A 21033-nucleotide genomic window follows, 5' to 3' on the forward strand; every position below is an offset into this window, starting at 1 on the left:
TGACTTCAGTGCATCCAAACTTGGCATGGTTTACGGAGGAGCGGTTGGTACTCTGCTTAGCTAAGAGTTAGAATAAGCCCTTGTTCTGGACTCTGAATGTGACACGGTGCACAGGGAGGAACCGACTCAGAACTGCTACCTCTTGGGCAGAAGGGGTGTCATTTGCTGCACCCTTTAACAGGGTGTAACACGCTTCCCTCCCCGCTGTGAGAGCACAGTCAAGCTTTGCCCTCGCCCAGTGACTCTTCATCCCCCCGTGTTTTCCCCTCGGGACCCACGGTCCGGAGACCTCAACATACAAGGGGTAGGAAGTTTGCTTTGCCGCCTTGGAGCCATACAAAATATAGCCTTAAATAACGACATTTTCCTTTATTGTTTTCCTTGCCCGGAAGTTTTCAAAAACGCCCAAGTGACTTAGAAACCTAAGCTACTTTTCAAAATAGGCTCCTAAGTCACTTTGCAGCATTTTGAACACTTCAGCCAGAAGGTGTGCTTCTCGAAGACCTGGTCTACCCTAGGTCTTTATTTTGAAATAACCCCCTTTAGGTCGAATTAGTAAGCGAAGCGCCCACACGATCAAGTCCATTACTTCGAAATAACGTGCCGTAGATTTCGTAATCGGTACTCTTGCTTTCCTCGAGGAATAACGCGAAGGTCAAAATAGTTATTTCGAAATAGTGCTAGTGTGGACACGACGCTGTCGCTATTTTGAAATAACGACTCCCCAGAGGAATTCGAACTAATTATTCCCCAGTGCTTCTTGGGGCTCTAAGTCGAGGTAGCACATTCATGTTGACGGAGACTGCCTCGGACTCATTTCGAGGCTTCCTCATAGTGAGGACACGCTAGTTTGATTTTGGTGTTTCAGGAGTTATTAAATCAATGTTAGTTATTTCAAAAGAGTTTCCTGGTGTAGACGTGCCCCCAGTGATTGAATCCCGTGTGACAATACATGTTCAGAGATCCAGCTAGGACCCCCGAGTTCCTGATCTGTGGGATGCTGGTTTTCCTACATCCCAGGAGAGAGCCCTCTCCACTAGGCTATTCTAACCTCCCTTGCAAAAAGAAAAAAAAATGGTTTTTGGTTTCATCTGGTGGTGGAACAGCAATTTATTTGCAATCTCAGTTTTTGGGACAGGAAAGGCATCTCCTGCCTACCTCATGTTCATTGCTCATTTTAGCTATTCTACATACACAATGCTGAGTGGGTCACTTGAGTCACACGGTATCATCTCTGCTTCTTGATTGGAAGGCTAAGCCATTTTAAAGAGAACAAATAACCAGCAATTAGTTAACTCACCTGCTAGTGCAAGTTTTGGGGCTTAATAACTTTATCACAAAGAGTGATGCCATATGATTTGCTAAGTGGATTTCTACCTCCTTGGTTACTATTTAGACACAGGCCATGCTGGGAATATTAACCTCTACTAATTGAGACAGGGATGACATGCTTTTCCCGACCACATTCAAATCACATACTTGGTTTTTTGCTCAATAGCCTCGCTTCCCCTCCAGATGTTTATTCATTTCGCTGAAGTGGAGAGCGGCTGTTATCTTTCACAAGTCATCTGCTAGGCCGTTCAGCACACCACATGACCTGACTGTTTAAGATTGTGTCTTCTAAGATAAACTCTCCCGCTGCTGAAGTATCCAAGTCATTTCCTTTGTCTTTAGCGTGGCTTATTTCCATAGGGGGAAAAGAGTGCGTCCTGCAATCTGCATCTCAGCAAAAGTGACATTTACTCCATGCAGTGGGGTGGACTGGCCGCCCACTGAGCTGGAGGCAGAGGAACCCCTTCGGGAACCATTTTGGGCACAGCCTAGCCCCGCCCACTCACCTGACAGGAAGCTAAGGGGCATGGCTAGGACTATAAGAACTCTGCCAGGGAGCTCAGTCAGGGCCCAGTCTCTGAGGGAGACAGATGCCTGCCCAGAGCTCCTGGCTGACGAGGCTGAGACCTGGTCTGGGCCTCCCACAGCCACCTTCCGTAAGGCCGGCGAAGATCTCCTTGCCTGGGCCGCCGAGGCCTGGCCAGGCCAGCCAGCAGAGCTACCCTCTGACCCAGAGGGACCAGAGGCCCTGCTGGTGCCTGGGGATCCCAAGGACTTGCCGGAGCTGGAGGTTTGGCTTGAGCCCCGGTGCCTACTGACCCCTAGGAACCCTGAGGACCTGCCGGAGCTGGAGGACCCACTGAAGCTGGAGGTCCTGCCCGGGCCCGCTGCCTGCTGGCACCCAGGGACCCTGAGGACTTGCCGGAGCCGGAGGGCCGGCTTGAACCCCAATGTCTTCCTGAACCCTGAGACCTTGAGAACCAGCTGGACACTGCAGAGCTCCGACCTGCCAAGGACTGGATTGGGCCGCCTCGAGCCTGCTGGGATGACACCGCCCTCGACTCCCTCACTGACCGGCTGGAGACACAGGTACCCGCGGAGGGGGAGACGGGAAGTGGCCCAGGGGGTAGCACGGGCTGATAGGCCAGCACGTTGCGGCCGCCCACTGATCCGGAGGCGGAGGAACCTCTCTGGGAGGCCTACCAGCCTGCACTCCAAATGCATCTTCCCTGTGTTGTGCTTTGGGAGTGGTTACTCCTGTACACCAGTGAGACCCTACTGCACTGGAATTTCGGCTGTGTCTACACTGCAGGGGTTTTGCACAAGACGCTTTTTGCAGAAAAGATCTTCCGCAAAAACTTCTTGTGCAAGAGCGCGTTCACATCTCAAAAGCGCATCGCCAACACCGTGTGCTTTTGCGCAAGAGAGTGAGAGTGAATGGCCATCAGAGCACCTGTCCTTTTTCTGATAGGCTCTTTTTGCGCAAGAAACCCCTGCGGAGCGCCCACACCTGTCTTTTTGCACCAGAGCTGTAGCGCAAAAAGGAGCTATTCCTCGAGAGGAGAGGAATAACTCTACCGGCAAAAGCCCTCTGTCCTGTCCATTTACTGTATTTTTTTTTGCACAAAACCACGCTTGAGGTGTGGACGCTCCGCTGGCTTTTGCGCAAAAACCTTGTAGAGTAGAGAAGAGAAAAACCACCCAGCAGGGGCACAGCCCAATTATTTGTGCTTTATTGGGAACCACACTTCAGTGCCTAGGGCTTTGCTGTGGCTGTCTAGATTGGTTTGTCCTAATTTTAGCCGTGATAGGGGCTCATGTACGAAGCCATTTTGAGGCCATCGCTTCAGATACAATCAACGTGTTGCTAGACAGCCTTTTCTTTCCCCAACAGAAAGGGACAACAGAGCCGTGTTATGACGTCGGCAGGGGACAGGGCTCTCACATGCAGAAGGAACGAATTGTTTCACCGAGAATGCATTAGCAAGGCTGGCATCTTCACCTGAGCCATAGGGAATGTTGAAGCCCTTTTTCCACTGATTTCTGCCATAAGCTGCTGGCAAGGCTGGTAAACAGAAACTGTAACTATGTACGCCTTCCCCACCTCTTCCTCTCAGAGAACACGTCGGCCTTGCATGTAAAAAACAACTCAGACAACAGACCCCCTTCATAGAAAATACTTAACAAGCTCAGTCAACTCCACACACACCATATGGGTCGGGAGAGCCTAGTTACGCCCCAGGGAGGCTATTCACCTATTAAAAGGTCCAGTTTCAGCAACTCAATGCATCCTATAGCCCATGAGACACATAGCCGCCTTCTCCCCTCTTTGTGCCAGACATCTGAACAGAAACACCCAGCAACAGTGCCCAGTCCCACCAGAAGTAATTAAAAAGTAATGAACGCGATCGCCACGAACTGGGCCCTTTAAATACACGTGTGCTGTTTTAAATAAAGCAGCGGCAGAAGGAGTGAGGGCCGCATTTGAAATGCTTCTCCTTCCCGTTTAAAATGCCTCACTCTGAAAGGAAGACTCTGACACCCTCACCCTACTGAGTACCTTTAGATCTCATTCATTGCCCTGCTGCTTTGCTAGACAGGTGGTGCTGAAAAGGTCCGAGGTCCTGAACCATAACAAACTTTACAAAATAGGAGTAAAGTTTTGAACAGTGCCTTGAACTCGCAAAGGCATTTAGGCACCTAATTCCCATTGATTTCAATGGGGGTTAGGTACCTAAATACCTTTGTGGCTTTGGGCTGAAGTCACTTAGGTCACGTCTCCATGTAGTGGAGGATCGACACTCTGGTGATCGATCTTCTGGGGTTCAATTTAGCAAGTCTAGTAAAGACCTGCTAAATCAAATGCTGAGGGAGGCTCTGGTTGGCACTGGTACTCCTCGCTGTTGCAGAGTAAGGGAAGTCGATGGGAGCATTTCTCCTGTTGACCTCCCACTGTGGGGACAGCACCAAGATCGGTTTAAGGTATGTCGACTCTAGCTATGTTATTTACATAGCTGGAGTTGCGTACCTTAAGCCGACCTGCTGGGGGCAGTGTAGACCTGGTCTTAGGCTTGGTCTACACTTAAAACTTACGCCAGCACAGCTATGCCAGTCAGGGGTGTGAAAAAAACCAGCATAGCTATTTGGTGGCCATACCACCATAGTGACGGAAAAGTACACCTGTTAGCTCAGTTAAAGTCATTCAGGGAGATGGTGTTCCTGCCTTAGCAGAAAAACCCCTTCCGTTGGCATACACTGTCTCTACATTAGAGGGCCATATTGGTACAGGTATGTCGGCACAGGCTCTGTAGTGTAGGCGTCGCCTTAGGAAAGGAAGACCTGTTTTTTAACATTAACTTAGGTTTCTAAGTCCTAGTGACTTACAATAAAACTTAAGCTCTTACAGGTCAGATTTGTAGAGGTATTTAAGCATCTAACTCCCACTGAAATAGTTAGGGAATAATAAAAATGTTTTGCGTTGGATCCAGATATTGGAAAGTCTATTGCTGTTTGCCTTGTAACAGCTCTTCTCTCCCCATAGCTATGTGCAAATGTAGCCAGTGTCAAGGGGTTGAGAATGCATGTGGAGAAAATAAGAGAGCTTGAAATCTACCATGCAAAATTAATTGCTTTTAGTGTTTTTATTATCTCTTCCTCTGAACGTTGCTTTGTCATCGCAAAGCAGCCTGGTCCTTGCACATTATCAAGCATGTCAGTGATATTAACACACCAAACAATCTTTGGTTTCACTGTAATGATCTGACTTTCATTGTGTGCACAGTCACAAGCATTTTACCATGTAGGCTGGTCATGAATTCCTTAGCATTTCTGCTGAAAATTTTAGCCATAAGTTTAACCATCAATTGACAATGGGACTTTCATTTCTAGGTGCCTTACTCTCTTTTGGAAATAAGGCTTAGGAGCATTAATCAGGCATGATAATGCTGGAACACAGAAATTCTTCAATATTTTGACAAATCTGGGATTTAAGTGCTTATGTCACTTTTGAAAGTGTTACTCCAGAACTAAGACTTTTCAGATTGCATCCAGAAACAATGAGGACCCCTCTGCAAAACACAGGGATGATGATAAAAAAAACCTCCCACTTAGGGAGTTTTGCCCTGAGGTGTCTATCAATCCTTGGTTAACATTTTCACCAGAAGTGCTAATCAATGCATGAAAACAATTCATTTCACCTGGTAGATTGCAAGCTCTTTGATTTTCTCCTGGTGCATGTGTAACCCCACACCTACAGGGGGTGGTTCATAGTCTGATGGAATGGCACTTAGACCACTAACGGAGAGAAGATCGAGTCTGCTCTCCAGCCTTAGAAAAGAAAAGAAGAAGCCCTAAGCAGGCAGGCAACAGTAGATTTTTCCAGTCACTAGACTCCCCAGAAAACGTTCCTAGTGAAATCACTGAAGTGTTGTGATGTTGTCAGCCCAAGGACGTGTGAAGATAAGAAGATCTGAGGGGCCTGGAGCCAGAGACAGAGGGAAGAGCAGGAAAGTCCTGCAGCTCTTCTTTACAAAACGTCTAGATTGGCCTCTGCCCCTCCTCTCCACGTGGACTCTCCGAAGGAGGAGGAGTGGGAGAGAGAAAGCTAAGGGGCGCAATCTCATGCCATTGAGATCCCGCGCTTCATTAGCATGTTCCTGGCCGGTCGCCATTTTAGAAGCTGACTAGCCCGCAGTAACTGCCCACGTCTTCTCGCGGCAGTGAAACAGGATTCTGAATTAAAGCCCTAACTCGAATTAGCTGGTAAACCTCATTGCAGGAGGAATAACAGCTAATTCGATTTAGGGCTTTAATTCGGAATCCTGTTTCACTGCCGTGAGTAGACGTGGGCAGTTACTTTGGGCTAGTCAATTTCTAAAATGGTGACCGTCCGGGACCATGCTAATGGAGTGCGGGATATTTAAATCCCACGCTTCATTTGCAATTTTGGTCGCCTTCATTAGCCTCACTAGATCGAACTAGGGGGCTAGTGTAGACATACCGTATGGAAGATTTGGGCCATAGCTATGGTGGGGATAAGGGTGGTATAAGACCCTTTCTAGAACAGAATAGGCTGGCTGCCCCCTGCTTCTGAGGCAATATCTTGGGCCTCGGCGTTTATTATCCCAGTTTACAGTTGTCATTGATTTAACCTCCATCATCTCATCAACAAGCGCTTACTAGTCTCCTCCGCACTGATGTCAGTGGGAACCGATGCAACCCCTCAGGGTCTGAGCCCCTCACACCTTTCTCCAGATTCACCCCCTGCTCCTCCAGCCCTCTTACTGCTCCTTGAGGAAGGCTTAGTTCCCCTCTGTCCATGAAGAATAGCTTCTTTTGTATTTAACTGGATTGAGTTGGCATTGGTCCTGCTTTGAGTAGGGGGTTGGACTACTCCTGAGGTCTCTTCTGGCTCTGTGACTTGATGGTTCTATGATTAATGTCTGGGTTTAGAGGAAGGGCTAGGTTAAGGGTCAGGCAGAAGACGATACGGGCATACACCGGGCGTTCTGAAGTCTGCACTACAGCCGTTGTTTGTTCTGGATTGAGATACAAGACTTTCCTGTAGGAATTCCTCCAGCTTCCTGGGGTGCAGCCATTTAACCCCGCAGAAGGAAGTAAAAAAAGCATAGTCGAGTTCTGAGAGTATGTACCGGGATGGTGAGGTGCAGTGTTAGACGTGAGAAGGAATTACACAGAAAAGGAAACCAGCTGGGAACACTCCATTCACTAGGTGTGTGAGATAGAGGAGAGGAAGAGCTTATTACTGACTGTGGCAATGTACTTATCACGGACAAATTATTAGGCCAGACTCTTCCATACTTCTTACCATTCAATCCTTGTATTTGCCTCAAAGAGTTACCAAAAACCCCTCAAGTGTCTCTGATTTGAATGTGTCGGGCAGCGAAGAGCCTAATTAATGACCCTTGGTCTTGGGACCAACACAAGGTCCCTGGAACATAGTCTTGGTGCACAGAGAGCCACCAGGGGCGTTTCTGACTCTAGTTCGGTATGGTAGTCCGGGTTTCCAAGTGAAAACGACTGCAGATGTTTGGCAGGCTCACGTCTGTTTCTCTTGAAATAAGCAAACCGTAGGTTCCCCAAGGACAAGCTATGCCTCCCACACGCAGACCCCAGCTCCATTGTACCGAGTCTGGCGCACAGACTCCAGTGGCACAAAGATCTCCACACAACGCCTAGCAGCAGCTGTTATAATAAAGCCACATACTGTCGACGCAAGCCTCTGAAGATGTATAGATTGATGGTCCAGAGCTCTGTGAATGGTGAATTCTCCCAGGGCCATTTTTTATTTGCTCAGTTGGATTAAAAAAGGGATGACATTTTGAGGAGCTGTGTGTGAAAATACAGATTTACGGCCTACTCCCAAATCCATTCAGAGTGGCGCCCATTTACTTCAATGGGCTTTGGAGCAGGTTCATTTCTTCTATGTCTATTGGGGCACATCCTCCTCTTCATCCATCTTGCTCTGGGGAAGCAGCCGGGCTGGTCATAGGTTATGGAACTTTCCAGTCACAGAAGGGAGCAACATGGGGGCTGCTCTAAGGTACACCAATTGGTACGCTTCCTGAAGGGACCATCTACTTGGTGGTGGTTGTTGGAGTACATACCTAAAAATCCACTCCGACCTGTCCCTATCTCTGGGCCATTTGATTAAAAAACAATAGTCAGTCAAATAATGATGCAAAATCAAGTCAAGAAATCCAGACAGTGGCAGGGCCTACATCTCAAGAATTGCCTGGAACAAAACAGGACCAATATTTCAATTCATGCCATGTTCTCTTCACCCTTGCTTGGGCGGGGGTGACCGGAAGGGAACACTGCCTTTGAGGTCAGGGTGTACCCTACATTTTTATAACGACTTTATAATCTTTTCAGCCTTGCTCTCTTTCCTGATATGCCTTCCTGTTGTTTATTTACTACCACACAACAAGCAGATGGTTCCAATGAGCAGGACGGAGCGATGCGTAGAGCTTTTATTTCTTCCTGAGTGCATACAGATGATTTCAGAACGCATTAATGTGTATCAGAAATTCACAATATCGCCTCTCAGGCTGATTTTTAAGTTGCCGTCATGCCGCCCAGACCTTGTGCTCTGCGAGGTCATTCCAGAGTGACGCAGACTCTTTTCTAGATTTGATGAGCCTCAGTCATTTTGAGCCCTCGGCAAATTTTGCCACCTCCTTTGTTGTCTTTTTTCCATGTGAGTCATAGATATTTGACACAGTAGCAGCTGTCTGTGCAAAGACCTTGATCTGACCCCTCATAACCAGAATAGCTGAAAAAGTATAGTCATTAATACAATAATAATAATGACGATAATAATATTTAATAATGCCTAGCACATTCCATTACCGCAGGGATGGGGAACTTCAGATGCAGTCCCTGGCTTGCCTCGATCGGGCCCCTGAGGTTCAGGGCTCCCCCCCTTTCATGGGGAACCTGTGATGGCATTCCATCCCCCCTCCACTAACCCACCATGGTGTTGGAGCACACAAAATCTATGAGGCTGGGTCCCCCTAGGCTTTGGTGTGCAAGGGGAAGGAGAGGAAAGTGTGTTTCTCCTTCTCAGTTGGGGGCCACGTCAGTTTTTGGTGTGCGGCCTTCAACTGATTTTTCTGTGGGTCAGTGGCCCCTGACCCCCAAAAAAGTTCCCTGCCCCTTCATTAGATGATCTCAAAGCACTTTCCCCCAAATTTTACAGATGGGGAAACTGAGGCACAGAGAGGCACAACGGTATGGGTATTCACCTGTAGAGCTGGGAAGGGGACCCACCTATTCTGAGTTCAGTGGTGTATACTTCAAGCCACACTACCACCCTTTAGTTAGTGGATTTCATTTTCACACTCCGTCTCTGAGCTAGGAGAGCATGGTCATAGTATAAATGGGGTACAGACACCTGGTGGTGCAAGCAATGGATGGGTGAACTGGGACTCCAACCCCAGTGCCTTTGTCTGCTCAACTAGACTTCCTATCTTGCTAAAGGCAAGCTCGACAGTCGGGCACTCTCTTTAGCGGGTCCTCAGGCTACGTCTACACTGCGAGTTTTCTCCACCAAAGAATATGCAAACGAGGGACTCATTTGTATGAGTCACAATCTCATTTGCATATTTGCTGCTGATCCGTTTTTGCACTGGGGTTTTTATCCCAAACACAAGCAGGGTGGATGTTTTCTTTTTGCACAAAACCCTCTTTTTTCCGCAAGTTCGGTGAACCTCCTTTTTGTGGGCATAAGGATCTTGCAGAAAAAGGGGGTTTTGCGCAAAACGAAAACGTCCACACTGGTGGTTTTTTACGGATTAAAGGCTACACTGAAAGGTGATAAATGTATAGAGATCTGCCAACAAGAACGGTTGGTGATCCTAACCAGTGTGGTAAATAATTATTGTAGAGGCTAGGTGTTTTTTGTGTTATCTGCAGAGCTTACGCCAGACCACTCAGCAACACACTGGTTTGGGTCCTGATTCAGAGGTCACAGGTGTCAAAGGGAGTCTGTCATTGACTCGGATGGATTTGGCTTAGGGTTTTCATGCATATGATCATTCGTGGCTAGGCCCAGAATTATAACAAATTCTTTGAATTTGCCATCAAAGATTATGGCCAGAATTTAGGAAGTTGGCCAGAGATTTTTGGATACTCAACTTCAGATGCCACCTTGAACTACTTCGACCTCCCACCGGACAGATACAGACGAAGTCCACAGCCATTTTTGAAAACTTTGGCATACACATCTTCCACAGATATCTCCTATGCTGGGGCTTTTAATGGGAGAAAGCGTTGAACGGTTAGTGGGAATGTTCTGATTCCTGTTATAAACAGTGTATTTACTTTCCAATGAAATCTGCTGTACACACACCCCAAAGCAGGGAAACGGGAAACAGGATTAAACATTATTGACCTAGGCAAGAGGCGTTTGTTCCGTGTGATTCGAGCTGACTGGAACACTAACAAAGATGTACAACAGGAGTCTTTCCACTTGATTTTGTTACTTGCATAAACTCCAGTGTCCTGTTACTGCTGGCCAAAGAAGGCCACAGGTACGGATTACAGTTGCCTCCATGCCCGGGTACCACATTCTGCTGGTTTCCATTCTCGTAGTTTTTTCCCTATTAGTACTGCAGCCAATCAAAGTGCTGCTATGGATCAATCGGCACGCCCTGCAAATGTTAGATATGCAAATACAGTTAGCAACAGTTCCCTATTTCGGGAGCCATCTTGGTTACAACAGTTTTGAGACCCCTGAAGATCATAGAATCATAGAATAATAGGACTGGAAGGGACCTCGAGAGGTCATCGAGTCCAGCCCCCCGCCCTCAAGGCAGGATCAAGCTCCGTCTACACCATCCCTGACAGATGTCTATCTAACCTGTTCTTAAATATCTCCAGACAGGGAGATTCCACCACCTCCCTTGGCAATTTATTCCAATATTTGACCACCCTGACAGTTAGGAATTTTTTCCTAATGTCCAATCTAAACTTCCCCTGCTGCACTTTAAGCCCATTACTCCTTGTCCTGTCCTCAGAAACCAAGAGGAACAAATTTTCGCCTTCCTCCTTGTGACACCCTTTTAGATATTTGAAAACCGCTATCATGTCCCCCCTTAATCTTCTTTTTTCCAAACTAAACAAGCCCAGTTCATGAAGCCTGGCTTCATAGGTCATGTTCTCTAAACCTTTAATCATTCTTGTCGCTCTTCTCTGTACCCTTTCCAATTTCTCCACATCTTTCTTGAAATGTGGCGCCCAGAACTGGACACAGTACTCCAGCTGAGGCCTAACTAGTGCAGAATAGAGCGGCAGAATGACTTCACGAGTTTTGCTTACAACACACCTGTTGATACAACCTAGAATCATATTTGCAACAGCATCACACTGTTGACTCATATTCAACTTGTGGTCCACTATGACCCCTAGATCCCTTTCCGCCATGCTCCTTCCTAGACAGTCGCTTCCCATCTTGTATGTATGGAACTGATTGTTCCTTCCTAAGTGGAGCACTTTGCATTTCTCTTTATTAAACCTCATCCTGTTTACCTCTGACCATTTCTCTAACTTGCTAGAGACCATGATGAAGGAGGCCACTCCTGCGGCCCACTTGCCAGCCTCGCTGCCCATCACTAGATTAAGCACACGATTTGCTATGCATAAAATCACTCTGCTTAGCATCATTACCGCCTTATTTTTTTACTTACTCATCTGAGGTTATCCCTCGGTTTATCTTAGGTGCTAAAGCTGGCTGGGAATTTTCTGACAGAATGTTTTCCCCCAATTTGTTGAATGCAAAATGTTTTGCAGGAGCAGGTGGATTGAGATGGGTTTTTTTTTATTTTTAAAAAGTGACACAAAGCGCTTCCCAGAATGCCTGCCTGTTCTGCGTCGGCATTTTCCGAGTGGCCATTGTGAGTTTTCATTTTGAAAGGACTGTTTATTCTGACATGGATTTTGTATTGCAAATGTTTTTAAAAATGTAACGCAAATGTAAAGATCAACCCCCAAATGATGTTCCCTAGCTCCCCATTTTTTATTTTGCAGGAAATGTTTGTCGGTTGAGGAGAGCAGGGGATGTGAAGAGGAGCAGGACAAAGGAGGGAATCATATTTGGGAGGCAGACAGTATTTTGAATCACGCCCCTGGTTGCAGTCGTATTTTTTGCACCATGTAATCATAGAATCATAGAACCTTAGAACTGGAAGGGTCTTTGAGAGCCATCAAGTCCAGTCCCCTGCCCTCGCAGCAAGACCAACCACCATCTAGATTTGTGTCTCTTAAACTTTTTAAGACTGAGGAACACCAAACAATAATTTTTTTTATGAGGAACATCACGGATTTTTGGTTGAGCAAAAAAAAAAAAAAAAAAGTTTGCCTGTCCCTTTAAGGGTGGCCATTTTGAACTCTGTTTTTCTCCATGGCACACCTCATAAACACAGTTTTAGAAACACTGATCATCCCTGATAGATGCCTATCTAACCTGTTCTTAAGTATCTCCAGTGATGGAGATTCTGGGATGCATTAACAAGGAGTGTTGTGAGCAAGACATGAAAATTTTTCTGTTCTACTCTGTGCTGATTAGGCCTCAGCTGGAGTATTGTGTCCAGTTCTGGGCCCCACATTTCAAGGAAGATGGGATGGGAAAGACAGAACAGGGTGTGCCTTCTCCTACCATATTCACATGCAATATTTGCTCTTTTCTTGTCTACATGTCCTTCCCCTGCCACATGCTTCAGCCTTTCCCCTGCACCGTGCCCCTATTGTTTTAAGCCCAAGTACAGTCCCGAATAGTGGGCGGAAATGTCAGTGAAGTATTTGCATGCGGGGCGACACACACAACTTGGAGAGAGACGGAACCAAGAGAGGCTTTCGAAAATATTTTCCAGATCATTTCCTAACTGGGAGAAACAAAAATACTTGAGAAGAAAGCGATGGCAAATCCTTGGGAGCTAATGAAAAACATATATTTCAAGCAAAATTATAATGCAGCCTGCAATCCTGCTCTAGAGTGTAAACCCTTTGTATTAGGGGAAGTAAATAATAAAAAAAGAACAGTTTTCTTGAGGTGACAGGGCAAAACACAGAGAAAATCCGACTTTTCTAGTTCCGTCCACCATGCAGAATCCAGGTTAGATGTTGTCCTCTTGTTGACAGACAGACGGACAAGAAGAACAGTCTTTCCTGCCTCTAATTTCAGTGATTTGTCACTGGCTGACCTCACTGCCAGCATCCATCTTGTCTTCCAGAAATCCAAGCCCTGTCCGCTTTGAGAGGAAAGCCACAGATCCAGCAGGATGCACAATCTTTGTGGAGGAGGAGAGAGATGGTTCTGAGTACCCCTCAGATGTGTTCTGAGTATGTTCAGCTCCACCTACTAGGGACGAGTTGCGTAGGTAGGTGATGGGCTGGAAGGCAGCTGGGACTTAATAAGCAAAGTCCTCAGTGGTGGATTTCATACTCCGAGTGACCCAAGCTGTAGGAAGGGTCTCCGGAGTCTCCCCGTTCCGTGACAGGTATGGGAGCGCTTTCTGTGTGTCTGTAGCGGAGTCACCAGCCCCGTCCCCTTTAACACCAAAGTCGGGTCCCTTCCATGCAGGCCCAGCGGCCTAGTCCTTTCTGGGATCCCCTCATCGTCTGGGATCTGGGAGGAAGGGGTGGGGAACCCGGGCCCTCCCTCTCCACCGGGCCTCAACCCAGGGCCCTATCAGTGGCGGGTGGCTCCCACCGCTGGCTCAGCAGGGAGTTCTCCCCGAAACTCGCTGAGCCCGCTGGGTCCTTTCCTGGCCCCTGCCCTGGGTTGCTTCCTATCCCCTCGCCCGGTCCGCCAGTGTGGTCCCACCTGTGGATGCGGATACAGCGACAGCAACAACCTTGGCAGGCATGGCTTGGGAGTCCTCAATGGCTGGGGCAGCGACGGCTTCTTGGGGGGCTGCACCGCGCAGCCGGCGTTGCGGTCTGGCCTCTGGTTCCAGCTGCAATGGCTGTGGCTCCGGTGTCTGGAGAGGCGCTCCTTCCCCTCCCGTGGCCAGCTCCAACTGAGCAGCCCGGCAGCTTTTTATACCTGGGCTGCACTGTGAGCATGCCCAGCAGGGCTGCGGGGGAGGGGCGTTTTCTACCCAATAGGCGGGCTCTCCGCCCCCAGGTTCAGTGCGGGGCTGGGCAGCCCCGTCACAGTGTCTCTATGGAAATGGTTATAGGAAAGGTGTCAGTCGATGACTGAGGGTAGCCGTGGAAACAGGGCCTCCTGTCAGCCTGTATACCCCTTTACAGATGACTCTTGGGACAGTGCCTCCATAAGGAGAAAAGCGTAGGGGCCTCTCTCACCCATTGGTGGAGGTGGCATTGCCATGTGGGTGAGGGGATCCCAAAGTGGGGCTTTCTGGAAGCATCCTACCCTCTCCAGGGCGATGGCGCCCCATCAGGGCGGCCATCTTAGGGGGTACATTACACGGTGGAGCTTCATTTGCGTGGGTTGCCACAGAGGCCCCTCAGCTGCAATTACAACTTTTCATACAAAAACAAAACAAAAAAAAGAATAAACATCCGTTCTTTACAAACAATGTCGTGATTGTATGGAAACTCAATTTACCGTCGCTAAGGAATAACAAGTAACATTCCTTCCTTTTGGCACAGAACCCCTGCTAAACTCACAAGGATGAATCCCTCCTGCCCGACACACGCACGATGCCCAACGGCTTCTGTGCCGGCATGGGAGGGAAGAATCTGACCCCCGCTGCGTTGAATTAAGCTGAAATAAGGCACGAAGCATCGCTTTGCAATCACACATGCAAATGTCACCGCTAAATCCTAAATGGGTGGGATTTGCAAAAGGCTTGGCCTAGCTCTACCACATGGATGGGTTTTTTTAAAGGGCCCAATGCTGGAGTCCTTACTCCAGAAAGAAGAAAAGTCCTATAGGTGCAATGCCTTCAAATGTCATTGTTTCCTGCTGTATAGTTGTTGGGCCCAGGGTATTAGAGAGACAAGATGGGTAAAGCTTGTCTCTCTCCCCAACAGAAGTTGGACCAGATATTACCTCACCCACTTTGTTTTTCGGATTTCGTGGAAAGTTAAGGTTTAAGATAGATGGTGAAGTATCCTTGGAAACGTGAGCCTTGAGAACAAGTTGTGGGCTTGAAAAAGGGCATGCTTCCCAACCTTCTGCTTGGTCATGACTTACGGGTTTCTCTTCTCCAAGAAGGGATTTTTCTTCTCCAAGGACAGGACCAGCTGATACTGAGATGACTTGTTGGAAACCTGGGTTCGTAAACAAGTCGCTGGGTTCAACCAGCCACGTTCTTTCGGGGATTCCTGACACAGAAATAGCTGATGTGAACATAAGAACATAAGAACGGCCGTACTGGGTCAGACCAAATGTCCATCTAGCCCAGTAGCCTGTCTGCCGACAGTGGCCAGCTCCAGGTGCCCCAGAGAGGGTGGACCGAAGACAATGATCAAGCAATTTGTCTCCTGCCATCCCTCTCCAGCCTCTGCCAAACAGAGGCCAAGGACACCATTTCTATCCCCTGGCTAATAGCCTTTTATGGACCTAACCTCCATGAAATTATCTAGCTTCTCTTTAAACTCTGTTATAGTCCTAGCCTTCACAGCCTCCTCTGGCAAGGAGTTCCACAGGTTGACTACACGCTGTGTGAAGAAGAACTTTCTTTTATTAGTTTTAAGCCTGCTACCCATTAACATCATTTGGTGTCCTTCATTTGATGTGTTTGCAGCGGAAGGCAGGAAAAATATGTAGACCAAGAGAGATGCTGGTTCTTTGGCTGAGAGCCTTTACCCCACAAGCAGCACTACTGACCAGTAGGCCACAGCAGACTGGTCTTGTGGGGAACAGCAGGGGACCATGGAATGTGCTGGAAGGAAGCTGGTGATTCCTGAGGGACGGTTGAAGACAAGGAGTAGCCTGAAGGCAGGGGAGCAATGGATGAGCTGACCTACTGACACCTCCAGGGCTAGACCCAGAGGAACCACCAGAAGGGCCAGAGTTGAGAGAGACTTGCCTGGAAAGGGTGCTTCCAGTACAGAGGCTTCGGGGTTACCGCCGGGGAGAGCAGGGTAGCACTCCAGCTGGAACACTGCCCTGCCGGGGCTGTGTGTGGCATGTACTGTTTGGATTATACTTGGGGAAATCTGGAATGTCTGTGTGGGACTCTTGTTCTGTTGGATGTGCAGGGAATTCTTGTAAGAAGGGCTATGCTTATACACAGGAAGATACTTTGGAGTACATCCGGGGAGCTTGAAGAAGGGAAACTGAGGCAGGCATGTGCACTTTGCTGCAAGGAGGCACTCTAGTTGGGTCTTTCCTAGCTGCTGAGGGAGTTGAGGATAAATATGCTAAGGTATGAGAGCTGCTTGGACACTGTTATAACAGCGGACAAAGTACCTAAGCTAGGCAGACACACGAACCCAAGGCAACCTGCATAAGGCTGTGTATGAGCTAGCTAGGTCTAAGTGACCGCTTGAGATCCACCCCATTCTGACATTTCTAGGAGTCTGTATAACTTGCTCCCCTGTGTTGTCCAACACATAATTCAGCACTTTGAATTAGGAATCATAAAATAAATCACTGGATTTTTTGTATTGCCTTGTGATTGCTAGATGGGACAGGAATCTTTGCAAAACCTACTCCTGACTCATGACCATTAAATCATGTCCAGTTAACAATACTGCAGAGAGGAAATTTCACTAGCATTAGCCATTCTGCTCAGCTGCTGGCTGCAGACCTTCAAGATGCTGTGTTTTAGTAACGATCAAAGCTCGAGGTTGAAGAGGGAAACAAGTTTGAGTCTCAAAAGCCCTCTCCCATTTTCTGCGCTATGTTTATACCCCGTCAGCTCTAGATAAACCCCAATGACAAGGATTAACTATGGCTGGGATTTGTCTTTGCTTTGAATTGACCGTTTCTCTCTGGAATGTCTCTCTTTGATATTTTCCAGCTGGCAGATGGACTATTTCCTGATGCTGCCGCGGAGGCTCAAAGTGCCTCTGCAGAAGGAGAGGGAGCTGCTGGCATTGGTGGCTGAGGCGGTTATGAAACCACTAACAGAAATAACTGAAAAAACAGTATGAATTAAACAATCCTCCATGCACACTGCTGGATCAGCCATGACACCCTTGCCATGAAACGTTCACCCCTTCGATTGGAAAGAAAAAACCTTTAACTAGTTTTTTTAGCGTCAATAAAGCCAATCACATGTAAGCTTTTAAATCCTCATTACTCTACTTTAATGATCAGAGCACTAGGCTAGATAGATTTAATATTAAAACCATATTCAGGGAAAATTGGTGTCATAAAAATATGAAATATTAAGTTACCAGTCAAATATGTTTTAAATTGAATTGCTGTAGAAATATAATTCAGACCATATGCGTTTCATCAATGTCATTATTTATCTGCGAGGCTGTATCTTAGCTTTTTTTTCACTAGACCGCTGGGGTTTTTGTAAACTGAGAGTCCCTCTGATTTCCTTACAATATGGCCAGAAAAAACCCAAAAGATCAGTAAGGCATAATTTTGAATACAATAAATCCTACTGTGTCATCTGTGCATAATTTTTACAGATGACAATGCCTATTATATACATGTAGGAGGCTGGATGGAACTCAGAACTAAGCTGTTATTGCTGTTCGTTATTAATTTAAACTAATTTTTTATGATCAATTATTGTTTGTATTACAATAGCTCCAAGAAAGAGCAATTGAGAGTAGACACCTGTTGTGGCAGCCACCGTAGAAACAGGTAAGAAGAAGCCCTTCTCCTAACGAATATAACGTCTAAATAGACAAGGTGTGGGCAAGAAAACAAGCTGTTGGCCCAAGATCACAGGGCAGGATAGTGACCGAGCCAGTAATAAACGTCAAGGCTCTTGAGTCCTAGGCAAATATCCTGCCCACTGGACTATACCTAATTAGCTGTTAATTATATTCTATGCACAGGCAAATCCTGAAGTCCTTACTTAGGCGTGCTCTACACTACAATGTTAGAGTGACTCAGGTATGTCTCTCAAGGGTGTGAAAAATCCACACCTCTGAGCAATATATATAAGCCACCTCCGCTCCAGGGTAGATAGCATCACAGTGACCGAAGAATTCTTCAGAATGGGACCCCCTGCGAGTAGTGCCAGGGATGCGTTGACTATGTAGCCATACCCCAGCTGGATGGGGCAAAGGCTTGGCACCCAAAATTGTTCCGCGAGTTGCCTAGAAGCGAGTGGTGAGTTTTGGCCCAACCTCGCCCGACTGGGGGCTGCGGGCAGCATTTCCAAAGGGTAGTTGGCTCACCTTCCGACAATCACGGTCTGTGGTTTGCCTGTAACTATAGCCTATATTTCTTCTTGAGCCGTTGCTCTGGGTCCCGTGTGGGCTGTGTGGTCCCGAGCTGGCTTCTTGCTCGTTTCTCTGCCCTCTGAAACGCCAGCATGCTAACAGAGAGATTTTGACAAGGGAGGGAGACAGAGAAATGGGCTCTCTGCCCAAACTCCCCGACACACCGCTGCAGTAGGAAACCAGACTCAGGATCGGAGTCAATCCATCTGGGATGGATGGACCCTGATCTGAAGTTACGGCGAATGCGAATTACTTGTAGCTAAGTCCGTTAACTCGTTACATAGTTTGTCCTCTCCCCGCCCACCCCCCAAATTAAGCCTGAAGGGAGCGGCGCAAAACTTGGTAGCAAGGGGGTGGCCAACGGTCAGGGCCGGCCCAGAACATTTTGGCACCTGGGGTGGGGAGCTCAAAAGACGCCCCCATGTCCCCTCGCTTGGGCCAAAACTTCGAAAGGTCTCAATTCTGCCTCCTTCCTGTTCTACTCCTCTGCTACCTACCCCAATAAAGGAGAACTAACAGCAGCAGACACAATTTTCTGCACTCTGGGTCCTAGTGGCAACCCCCCACAGTCTGGCACCTGAGGCGGCCTCCTCAGTTCACCTCATGGTAAGGCCGGCCCTGGCAACGGTAGAAGTAGGCCAGGGCAGCGGCTCCCCTCCAGGCATGGCTGACGTTTGCACTTTCTTTTACAGTGGCCAAGCCCTGGTTGAGGTTGTGCAGAGGAGGGTGGTTCCCGCGTGGCAGTGCCCTCTGCCGGACATTTCAGCGCGCCGTCCACACGCTGCCCGTTGCTGGGGTAGCTGGCGACAGCTGCCACTGGTCTCCTGGCTTTTTGGAGGTCTCACTCCTGCTTGGCGTTGCAAGTGGTTCTCAGTGCAGTGCCCTGGCGGGAGGAGACGCCATCTTCCCCCCACTCCCACCCCGTAGACACTACCCTGGCTGACCACAGTGTGGTGAGGGGCCTTCCAGTCCAACCACGGGTCCGAGGTGGAAGTCCTCAGCCTCCCCAACCTGCCCCTGCCACGGGACCATCTTCTAGGGTGGCCGTCTGCCTCCGCACCACGGCACTCCTCTGCCTTGCTCCTCAGCCCATGGCGTCGCCTCTACCCATCTCTGAGGGAGCATCAGGCCACCCCTTCCTGCCACTCTGGGTTTCTGGGAGAGCACCCGCCTGCCACGCCGACGAGGGTCCCGCCTCCGCCGGCGACAGGTCCAGGTGTGCACAGCGCATTCAGTCAGGCACACGGCCCATCCCCTTCAGGGTATTCTGCAAATTCACCTCCCATCCCAGAGCAACTGCCTCTCCCCCACAGAGAGCCGTGCCCGGGGGCCAGATGGCTTCCTGCCGGCTACGAACCGAGGGAGACTCAGCCGACGACGCAAGCTGGTAAGCGTACGGCGTCAATGACACGCCAGAAACTGGTGCCACACTCAGACAGCAGAATGTTGGCCATTTGGGTGAGGGGCTAAAACCTGCTCCTTCTAGGCACCGTGTGTCTGACTGGAGGATCTTGCTTTCCAGCAAGGGAGCCAAACGCGGCTCTCATTTACAGAGGTACAACACTGGAGTGACTCCGTTGACTGCAAGGCAAGAACATGATACTGCTCCAGTAAATGGAAACACTCACAGTAGCTTGAAATGGGGCAAGGCCGAGCCCCAAACTAAGCAGCCTAACTAATCAACTAATCCAAACTAAGCAACCGGACAGACAGTTCTAAGGGGTGCCCTGCTTGCAAAGCAGTCCTGGCTTGGATTGCCTGGAGTACCCACACTGGGCACATCACACCATTCGGCCATCAGCCCGGCTGCACTTGCCGCAGGCTGCCATCTGGGGAGAGGGGGTAATCGGGGGGCTGCAGGAGAGCTTCCACCCCCAGAAGCCTGCAGAGCCAGCCCAGTCCTCCCCATCGGGGGCTCGTACCCCATTCCTCCCTCACCTCCTTCCACTTACCCTTCCCTAGCCCTCCTTCTTATTGATGCACAAAATAAAGATAACGTTTCTTCCAACATTGACTCTGTCTTTATTGAACAAAACTGGGGGAGACTGGGAAAAGGAGGTGGGAGAGGGGAAGAGAAAGGCTGGGAGAGGGGAGGGCAACTAACATGATCAGGGGTTGGGAACAGGTCCCAGATGAAGAGAGGCTACAGAGACTGGGACTGTTCAGTTTAGAAAAGAGGAGATGGAGGGGGGACAGGATAGAGGTCTCTAAAAGCAGGGGTTGGGTGGAGAGGGTGCATTCATAAAAGTTCTTCCTGAGTTCCCATAAAGAAGGACTAGAGGACACCAAAGGAAAGGAATGGGTAGCAGGCTTGAAACTAGTAAGAGAAAGTTGTTCTTCTTCCCAAAGCAAAGAGTTAACCTGTGGAACTCCTTGCTGCAGGAGGCTGTGAAGGCTACAACTAGAACAGAGTTTAAAGGGAAGTGAGATCAAGTCATGGAGGTTGGGTCCATGGAGTAGTCTTAGCCAGGGGGTAGGAGTGGTGTCCCTGCCCAAAGTTTGTGGAAGGCTGGAGAGGGATGGCACGAGACAAATGGCTTGGTCACTGTCTTCGGTCCATCCCCTCCAGGGTCCCTAGGGTTGGCCGCTGTCGGCAGACAGGCTACTGGGCTAGATGGACCTTTGGTCTGACCCAGTACGGCCATTGTAAGCTCAGGGCTCAGGGTCGGGGGTCTCAGTGGACCCCCTTGATTTTCATGCACACCTGCTCCTGGGTGGCTAGGCTGGCAGCTCTCCTGCCCTAGACGGCCACTTTCCTGTGCCTAGTGCAGAGATCGTGGACGAGGTCCACGATGTCCGCACTAGCCCAGGAAGGTGCCCGCCTCTTGCGGTCCAGGGCAAGCTCCCGGGAGC

The 21033-nt window shown here is 48.7% G+C and overlaps 1 long non-coding RNA gene across 2 annotated transcripts; it reads left to right on the plus strand.

Annotated features, from left to right (window-relative positions):
• The first annotated feature begins 1549 nt into the window (after positions 1–1549).
• On the plus strand, positions 1550–20139 carry LOC102444145 (uncharacterized). 2 transcript variants are annotated; one of them, XR_012905323.1, is made up of 3 exons: positions 1550–2421; positions 13083–17049; positions 17537–20139. It is a non-coding gene; the product is annotated as an uncharacterized LOC102444145 (long non-coding RNA). The 2 variants fall into 2 exon arrangements; XR_012905322.1 differs by lacking the exon at positions 17537–20139 and having other exon boundaries at positions 13083–13229; positions 16791–17500.
• The last annotated feature ends 894 nt before the right edge of the window (positions 20140–21033 follow it).

This window comes from Pelodiscus sinensis, chromosome 7 (genome assembly GCF_049634645.1).
Source record: "Pelodiscus sinensis isolate JC-2024 chromosome 7, ASM4963464v1, whole genome shotgun sequence".
Classification (NCBI taxonomy): domain Eukaryota; kingdom Metazoa; phylum Chordata; order Testudines; family Trionychidae; genus Pelodiscus; species Pelodiscus sinensis.